Source organism: Callospermophilus lateralis, unplaced genomic scaffold (assembly GCF_048772815.1).
Source record: "Callospermophilus lateralis isolate mCalLat2 unplaced genomic scaffold, mCalLat2.hap1 Scaffold_120, whole genome shotgun sequence".
Classification (NCBI taxonomy): Eukaryota; Metazoa; Chordata; class Mammalia; order Rodentia; family Sciuridae; genus Callospermophilus; species Callospermophilus lateralis.
In genome coordinates, this window is record NW_027512320.1 from 2,010,642 (window position 1) to 2,021,037 (window position 10,396).

The window sequence follows — 10,396 nt, forward strand, 5'->3', positions numbered from 1 at the left end:
ACCCCATCGGCTAAAGGATGGGTTCATATATTGATTTCTAGATTCTTTTCAGTTTAAGTTGGTGTTGGTATTATAATTATTAACTTCTACTTATTGACTCTTGATTATGTGCCAGAAGTCATGCTGGGTGCTCTGCAGAGTCATTTATTTGATTTTCATGTTAACCCTATGAGGAAAGACTGTTTTGTCAGCGTTAGTGAGGTATCACTGACAAATAGAAATTGTGTATATTTAAAGGGAATGACATGATCTTTGATATATGTATATACTATGAAATGATTTCCATAATCAAGCTAGTTAACATAGCTATCGTCTTAATAGTTAACATGATGAGAAGACTTGAAATCTACTCTCCTAGCAAATTTCAAATATATAATACAGTACTGTTAAGGACAGTCACCAGGCTACACATCAGATCTCCGGAAACTCATTTGTTCTGCATAAGTGAAAGTTGGTATGCTTTGACCATCATCTCCCCCTCCCCCACGTCCAAGACCCTGACAACCACCATTCTACTGTTTGTTTGTACAAGTTTGACTTTTAAGATGCCAGATATAAGTGCAATCATATTGTAATGTCTTTCTGTGTCTGACTTATTTCACTTAACACCAGGTTCATCCACATGGCACCACCAAATGGTATTCTTATTATCCCTACTTGAGCAAAAAGGAAGTTCTATCTTAAAAGAAGTAACTTGCTCAGTGTTCCATAGCCCATGAAAATTGACTGCAGGATTCAAATCTAGGTCTCCTTGACTCCAGATCGCATGATCTAGACCCTGAATGGCTGCCACTTGAGTGTTAGTTAGAGGTGGGAAATCATGCTGAAGCCTGGGGCCATGGCAAACAGGAAGCTTGGTGAAAGATGCAGGGAAGAGATGAATCCTGAATAACGGCTAGATTTGAATTATCAAATAGGAGGAAAGCCTCAGAGGTGAGGACATTACATAAGCAAAAAGAGATTGACATCTGGATTTGGTGTTCAAAAAGCTACTCTTTTGCATCTGACACACACTTGGTACCCCTAGATTACTTGGTGAATAAACAAGCCACATGAAGTGGTAGACAGAAAGGCATTTAAGGGCTGTAATATATTAACCTTGAATCTAGGCAGAAGCAGCCAGCACGTTTGCACAACTCAATCAGGCAATATTCAGTATTCAGATAGAAGTGAAACAGATTTTCACCTCCCAACATGCTGTGAGACTTTGTTCCAGTTATGGTGCCCATTCCAACTTGTCCATCTCAGATAATGCATCAGTTCCAGTGGAGTTTAGACCTGGATTCTCCCTTACCATGAATGCAGCTGTCTCCCTGCAGTATCAAATCCTTCTTCGTGACAATTAAAATGAATGACTGTGTAGGCAGGGGAGCATACCTCCACTCTGAGACAGTCCCTTCTTTCCAAGTAACCAGTTGGTATCCATCCACAGGACAATCCAAGTTCAAGTTGGGGGGGCCTCTGTACTTTTCCTTGGGGCACAGGTGTTTGCCAGACCTTGGCTTGTGATTTTTAGGGTGGAGATAGGGAGCTTTTGGAATGAGCAAAATCTACATCAGGCCTCAGAGAATGAAGGACAAGCTCCTTTCTTCCCAAGGATATCAGTGAAACATGTCCCATGCTCAGTTTCTTCAACACTGTGGTTCTCTCTCTCTCTCAGGATCACTTGTTACATACGGGTCATGCTAGTCAGCTGGTTTATGCTAGGAGGGTTCCAAGGGGGAAGACCATGAACACAGCATTTAGAGCATCCAGGTCTGAGGGAGTGGAAGCTGCCATTGTGTGGAACTTGGAATGCCATTGACATTGGCAGAGAGCTTCTGTTCTCCCTCTGTGCTATCTACATGAGCCCCCAGCTGAGATGGAACCAGGTGTGGGCCATATGAATGGCAATCACACTGGCCTGGCAGTGCAGTTTCTAAATCTAGATTTTTTTTTTTTTTACTGATAAAGAACATAGGAGGACATTGGGAAGATTTTCAGGCTGAGACTTGTTATTTTCAGGGCTGCATGTTAAGGGAAGCAGGATATATATTTTTTTAATCTATTATAACTTTTTTTTCCTTCCAAGAATAATTTTAAAAATTCATTGCAGAAATTAAGAAATACGTAAGTAAGTCAACGAACTGAAGGTATCTACACCCCCCACTGTAACAGTGGTCCACATTATGCTTTGAATGTAGCCCTTGCGGCTCTGCCCTTGTGACTTATTTTTTTTTTAATTTTTTTATTAGCTACACATCACATTACAATGATCTTGGCAATTCATACATTTGAATCAATTGGGGTATAATTTGTCATTTTTCTGATCATACAGATTGCAGAATCACACTGGCCATAGAGTCACCTAGATACATACAGCAATCCTAATAATTTTTAAAATGGACAAGTTTCTTTCTCTTCCTCTCTCCCTGCTCCTCCCTAATCTCTCCCCCTCCCTAATCTAAGGGGAAGTGGGATTATCTTTCTTCCCCCATCCTAGGCAGAGTTATCTGTCCTTGAGTCCACACCTACTATCAGAAACTTTTGGTAACACTACTACAGAGATATAATAATTTAAGAATATTTCCTAACAGTCACATATACGTGTTGCCGAAAGCTTGGTCCTTGTCCCCCAATGCCAATTTAGTAACAAGGACACCGTTTTGAGAAAAAGGAAAAAGAAGTTTTATTGCTTTGCTAGCAAAGGAGAAACACGGGGGACTCCTGTCCCAGGGGCTGTGATTTTTTTCTGCCCAGCAGTGGAACAGGGGGCTTTTAAAGAGGGATTCAAAGGCTACATTCCATTGTTCTGTCTGGAGTTGTAATTCACTTGTTAATTTGAGAGACTGTCATTTCTGAGATCTTCTGCTACCATCCTGAAAGTCTGTATTACTTCCTTCCTATGTTGGGTATAATCCTATTTCCCCTGAGACTAGGGAAGAGGAGAGATTAGAGAGGAGCCGGGAGAGAGGAAGAGAAGGAAACATGTCCATCTTAAAAATAAGTCACAGTGGCAGAGCAGCAAGGGCTATATTCAAAGCATAACGTGGACCACTGTTACAAAAGAAGATACACACAAATATATACACATGTAAAGTCATATATTTATTCCATTTTTTTCAGCATTGGAACTGTATTGCATGTTTTTTCCATATTATTCTGTGAGCTTTTCCCCATACCATTAAACATTCTTCAGATTCCTAAGGATCAATAATTTTTTTATTATGATGATTATAATCATTATCATCATCATTATCATCATTTGAGGTATTGAGGATGAATTCGGGGATGTCATAACACTGAGCTACATGTCCAGTCCCTTTTTTTTTATAGATTTAAAAAAAATAAATATCCGTGAAATGCATTACAATTCTTATTACATATATACAGCACAATTTTCATATCTCTGTTTGTATATAAAGTATGTTGACACCCAATTCGTGTCTGCATACATGTACTTTGGATAATAATGTTCATCACATTCCACCATCTCTAACCCCCTGCCCACTCCCTTTCCCTACCACCCCTCTTCCCTATCTAGAATTCATCTATTCCTCCCATGCTCCCCTCTCCCTACCCGAGTATGAGTCAGCCTCCTTATATCAGAGAAAACATTTGGCATTTGTTTTTTGGGATTGGTTGACTTCACTTAGCATTATCTTCTCCAATGCCATCCATTTACCTGCAAATGCCATGATTTTATTTTCTTTTATTGCTGAGTAAAATTCCATTGTATGTATATGCCACACTTTTTTTATCCATTCATCCATTGAAGGGCATCTAGTTTGGCTCCACAGTTGAGCTATTGTAAATTGTGCTGCTATAAACATTGATGTGCCAGCCCTTTTTATTTTCTATTTTTAGACAGGGTCTCACAAAATTGCAAAGGCTGGCCTTGAACTGGTGATCTTTCTGTCTCAGCCTCCTGATTGCTGGGACTATAGGCATGTGCTGGATGTAGGATCAATGCTTTTAAATGGCTATGATATGTGGTATAAACATTATTATTTAAAGGATGCATTAATACATTACTAATGTATTAATAAGATATTATTTGATCATAAAATTATTTATCCATTTTCATACTGTTGGACATTTGGGATGCCTCTCGTGTTCTTCCATTGTAAATAATGGGGCCATGCTGTCCTCTACATTCATCTTCACACACATACTTTGTTTCCTGAAATATTCTCAGTCCCCAAAATCTTGTAATAGTGGGAAATATTTTCATCAAAGCTTAAGTACAGTTTGGGTCCTGGTTTTAATTTGGGGTCCTCATGCATATGGAGAGGAGATGAGAAAGATGCTTCATGGGTGAAAATAGGAAACTTTTCAGCGCTGGGGTAAAGTCTGGCTTTGGAACTTGTTCTTGAGCTGAATAGTCAGACTGACCTGTGGCTGTTTCTTCTGTCCTATGAGGAAGACAGAGTGCCACTTATCCTGTCCTTCACTTGGGGTCTGTCTCACAGCAACTCAGTGGGACCTCTAGACAAATGAGCTGTTGATGGAAATAATGGACCTGCACACTGTCTTGCCTCTTTCCTTCCTCCAACAGGAACTCTGAGACCACCCCACACCTCTGAGACTTCACCTCCTCTTGTCAAATGGTTGCTTAGATTAAAAGGGGAGGGGGTTGCAGGTAAATGGATGGCATTGGAGAAGATAATGCTAAGTGAAGTTAGCCAAGCCCATAAAAACAAATGCAGAATGTTTTCTCTGATATAAGGGGGGTGGCTCACAGTGGGGTAGGGAGGGGGGAGCATGGGAAGAATTGATGAATTCTAGATAGGGAAGAGAAGTGGGAGGGGAAGGGAAGGGGAAGGGGATTAACAAGGATGGTAGAATGTGATAGTCATTCTTATACAAAATACATGTATAAATATTTGAATTTGGGGCCAACATAACTTATGTACAAACATAGATATGAAAAATGGTGGTATATATGTGTATTAAGAATTGTAATGCAAAAAAATAGTACATGTATAATGGCATAAGGTGGCGTGAACATACTGTATGTATAGAGGTACGAAAAATAGTGCTCTGTGTGTGTAATAAGGATTGTAATGAAAATAAAATAAATAAAATTAAAAAATAATAAAAAATAAATAAAACGGCAGGGGGCAGGGGAGGAAATTTCTGTTGAGACTGTGGCTTAGCTTATGACAGAAAACAAGCAATGTTGTTTTCCCTCTTTGCCAACCAGTGGGAGGCCCAACAATGGGGTCTCCGAGTTGTTCTGATGCAAGGAAAATCTCTAGGATCAAAAGATGGGGAAGGAGTGGCCAGGTGATTCATTTCTGTGAAGTAGAATCTCACTAATCCAAACAGTCTCACAATCCAAAAATAACCTCCAGGAAGACAAGGCGATTCAACCACAGCATTACAATTCTTAATACACATATATACCACCGTTTTTCATATCATGAGAGCCCTTCCTGTTGGAAGACCCTGATCTCTTTTTCAGCTCTGGGAGATTTTCTTCTAATAGTTCTTTGGTATTATCCCTATTCAATTTTCTATCCTTTTTGTTCTGGGTTTGGAACCTCTTCAGTTAATCATCTTTGTCTCTTTTTCTTTCTTTCTTTCTTTTAAAAACCTTCTTTCCTTTTATCTCTATATTCTTCATGTCTTCCTCAATAAAGTGGAATTTTAAAATTTCCACTTTTATATTTGTACTGTGCAGGGCTTCTTTTCTGTTCTCTGATTCTTTTATACGTAGAGCATTCTAGTCCTGTTTTAAGAATTTAGTGTTAGGTGGGGAGGAAGCTTAGTGTTGTGTTGGAACATTTGCACAGCATGCACCAAACCTTGGATTTGAACTCTATCACCACCAAGTAAAGATGAAGAAGGAGGAGGAGGAGGAGGAAGAGGAGGAAGAAGAGGAGGAGGAGGAAGAGGAAGAGGAGGAGGAGGAGAAGGAGACAACAATGCTACCTCAACTTACCTAAGCAGACTCATTAAAGCATTTAAATTTTTTTTCTTCTATTTTAAAAAAATTATCTTTCCATTAGAGTCAGTTTTCTGTTTGTGCATCTATCATACTGGGGTGGGATTCCTCATTTCCTGGCAGATCTTTCTGTTTCTCTTCTGCCTGAAGAGTTGAGAGTGTGGCAGGCTGACCAACGTCAATTTCACTAAATTGACCAGGCTTCAATTTAGTGAAAGTAAGCAAGAATCTGAGGTACTGTAAAGCCCAAAAAAGAGGACTCTTTTTTTTTTTTGTTGTTGTTGTTGTTGTTCCTGGAAGGCCTCCAGAGGGGCTGGTATTCACTTTGTCCTCATTTCCTCCAGGGATTAACCTAATTTTTAGAAAATAATCTTGAAATAGTTAGCAAGTGCTTGAGTATTTGTTATTCTCCAGGGAAATGAAGAAGATGGTCCATGGGTTCTTGGTGAATGCCCATATTCCAGTACCTTCCTCACTTGGGCCTTCCCCAGCCCCCTGGGGCTCCACCACCCACTGGGGCTGATGTCCCAGCTGCAGCCCCTCTGCCTGTATTGTGGGCTTCGGAGCTCTGTTTCATCCATCAGTACACCTCCATCTGCTTTGATTTAATTTTAATTTTTTATGATCATGGATGTTTTAAATACATGGAAATTATTAGGACACCCGGGTCCCCTTTGCCCAGATTTAACACATGTTAAACTTGTTGCCATCTGAGCTTCAAATTCCATCTACTTTCCTTTGTTTAGCAACTGGTTCACATCTTTCATTTAATGATGAAACTTATTCTGTCTCCTTTTCTGTATGTGCTTGCGATACAAACAAACGAACAAAACCCTCTATATTACCAGATTTCAAGAGGGAAGAGAAGCAGATATATATATATATATATATATATATATATATATATATATATATATATATAGTTATTTTGCCATCTTGAACTTGGAGGCTAGCCAGAGTTTTACTGCAATCATCTAAAAGTGATTGTTCTAGGCTGGTACTTGTCAATTCACGGGGTGGAATATGAAGTACAGTTGTCCCCTCTTATCCACAGCTTCCCTTTCTGTGATTGAAGTTATTCACAATCAACCCAGGTAGGAAAATATTGAATGGAAAATTCCAGAAATAAACAATTCAAAAGTTTTAAATTGCATGCTATCTTGAGTAGAGTGATAAAAATCTTGATCCATCCTGCCTGGGATGTGACTCATTCTTTCGTCTAGTGCCTTCCACTCTGTATACACTATCTGCTAGTAATTAATGGTAACTCTTAAATCAACTGTCCTAATATTGCAGTGCTTGTATTCAAAGAACCCTTCTTTTATTTAGGAATGACTCAAAACACAAGAGTGAGGATGTTGGCAAGTTCTCCACTTACAGAGAGGAAGAAAAAAAAATCACATTCTGACATTGCCAAGATCTATGGTAAGAATGAATATTTTATTTATGAAATTACCAAGAAAGAAAAAAATTTTTGTTCGTTTTGTAGTCATACCTCCAACTGCAAAGGTAGAGCCCCAGTGTGTAATCATTTAACATATTTTACAATTAAGGGTTTGGTGCGTTACTGCAGAGGATAAGAGGGGACAGGAGTTATCAAGTTCTATAAATATTGAAGTTTTGTCCTTCCTTTAAGTCATTCAATTATATTAAGTCTCTACAATATGCTTTGTAGCACATTGTAAAAACAATATCTTTGGAAGATACACAAAAGGAGCCAAAAGACAGGGCCTTTGTCAAACAGTTAAGGAAATAAAATTAACAGGCATGTTGATCTTTAAAAATTAGACTTGTAACTTCTGCTTGTATAATGTTTTAAAATTGCTTTCCCAGAGGTTTTTGTTTGATCTCTAAAATAGCTAAGCCAGGGAGACTCAGACCATGTAATAAGTCCCATTTCAGAGGGGAATAAAGCTGGTATTGGGCACAGACATGGGAAAGGCTTTGTCATGAGACAGGACTTAGGCTGGAATTTAATGTGTCTGTCCTGAGGGAGAAGGATAGGTGGGTGTTCCTGACTCCTTGTCTTGATCATTGCTTCAAAATGTATATTCTTTATCCGTCTGTGGAAGACTGAAACTAGACCCTTATCTCTCACCCTGTACAAAAATCAATTCAAGATACATCAGAGACCTGAATATAAGAACCCAAACTCTGTAGCTACTAGAAGAAAACAACAGAAAGACTTCAAGACATTGGTACAGCCAATGATTTCCTGGAATGGGATTTAATAGCTCAGGAAACAAAAGCAAGCACAGACAAATGAGATCCTATCATATTAAAAAGCTTTTGCATAGCAAAGGAAATGATCAACAGAATGAAGAGACAATCCACAGAATGAGAGCAAATATTGACCAACTATGTATCTGGCAGTGAGTTAATATCCAGAATATACAGGGAATTAAAAAAATTTAATAATAAAAAACATGTGATACAATTTTTAAAAAATGGGCACATGGGGCTGGGGATGTGGCTTAAGTGATAGCGCACTCCCCGGCATGCGCGGGGCGCTGAGTTCGATCCTCAGCACCATATAAAAATAAAATAAAGATGTTGTGTCCACTGAAAACTAAAAAATAAATATTAAAAAATTCTCTCTCTCTCTCTTAAAAATAACATGATCTGAATAGACACTTTTCAAAAGAACAAATATACATAGCCAACAAATACGTGGGGGAAAAATGCTCAACTTCATTAACCATCAGGGAAATAGAAATCAAAAGTACAATGAGCTACCATCCTCTTGGAATGGCTTCCTTCAAAGTGTAAACGAACAACAATCAGTAATACATCTGATGACGATGTGGGGAAAAAAAGGAACTCTAATACACAGTTGGTAGGAATGAAAATTAGCACAGTCATTGTGGAGAATAGTGTGGCGGTTCCTCAAAAAAACTACCATAGTATCCAGCTTTTCTAGTTCTGGTACATAGCCAAAGAAAAGGAAAATAGTATACCTGCAAGTCCTTTTTTATTACACTATTCACAGTAGCTAAGATAGGGTATCAGCCTGGTGCCCATCAATAGTTGAATGGAAAGGAGATGGAATTCTGTGTTTTGCAGCAAAATGGATAGAAAAGGAGGATATTATGTTGACTGAAATAAAGCAGATGCAGAAAGGCAAGTACTGTGTTTTCTCTCTCATATGTTGAAACTAAATAAAGTTGACCTGAAAGTATAATAGTGATTATTAGAGATTGGGAAGTATGTGTGTGAGTGGGTAGAATAAAGGAGGTTGAGCCTTATCAGAGCATGCTGTGTGCACGTATGGAAATATCACAATGAATGCCATTAATATGCACAATTAATATGTGTTAATAAAAATTTAAAAAGAATGTCCTTTTTAAAAAAATTTTTCATTCTAATTCATTGAATATGACAGTAGAATGTATTACAATTCATATTGCACATATACAGCACAATTTTTTCATATCTATGGTTGTATACAAAGTATATTCACACCATTTGTGTCTTCATACATGTACTTAGGATAATGATGTCCATCTCATTCTACCATCTTTTCTACCCTCATGCCACCCCTTTGCCCTATCTAGAGTTCATCTAATCCTCCCATGCACTCCCCTTCCCAATTCCACTATGAATCAGCCTCCTTATTCCAGAGAAAACATTTGGCATTTGGTTTTGGGGGAATATCTTACTTCATTTAGCATTATATTCTCCAACTCCATCCATTTACCTGCAAATGCCATGATATTATTCTCTTTTATCACTGAGCAATATTCCATTGTGTGTATATACCACAGTTTCTTCATCCATTTATCTACTGAAGGGCAATTGGTTTGGTTCCATAGTTTAGCTAAAATTGTGAAATATGCTGCAATAAGCATTGATTTGGCTGTGTCCCTGTAGCATGCTGTTTTTAAGTCCTTTGGGTATAGACTGAGGAGTGGGATAGCTGGGTCAAATGGTGGTTCCATTCCCAGTTTTCTAAGGACTCTCTGTACTGCTTTTCATATTGTCTGCACCATTTTGCAGTCCTAGCAGCAATGTATGAGTGTACCTTTTCCCCACATCCTCGCCAACACTTATTTTTGTTTATATTCTTAATAGCTGCCATTTTGACTTGAGTGAGATGAAATCTTAGAGTAGTTTTGATTTGCATTTCTCTAATTACTAGAGATGTTGAACATTTTTTCATGTATTTGTTGATTGAAAAAATGTCATTTTTTTAACATGGAAAGAGACTAAAATGAATGATTTTTCAAGAGGAAGTGGAATTTTTATAGGGTTATTAATGGAAAATTATTTGCACTAAAAATAAAATTTTCTTTCTCAATTAAATTTTTATTAAAAATAATAAGTAAAAGTCATATTTTCATGCCCACTGCCCTTCTACCACACATGCTCCAAATTATCACACTGAAAGTTGACTAGATATTTATGGACTAAAAACACTGTATAATAACTAGGAAATGGAATTCTAGAATTTAAGGTGTTTTGTTTTTT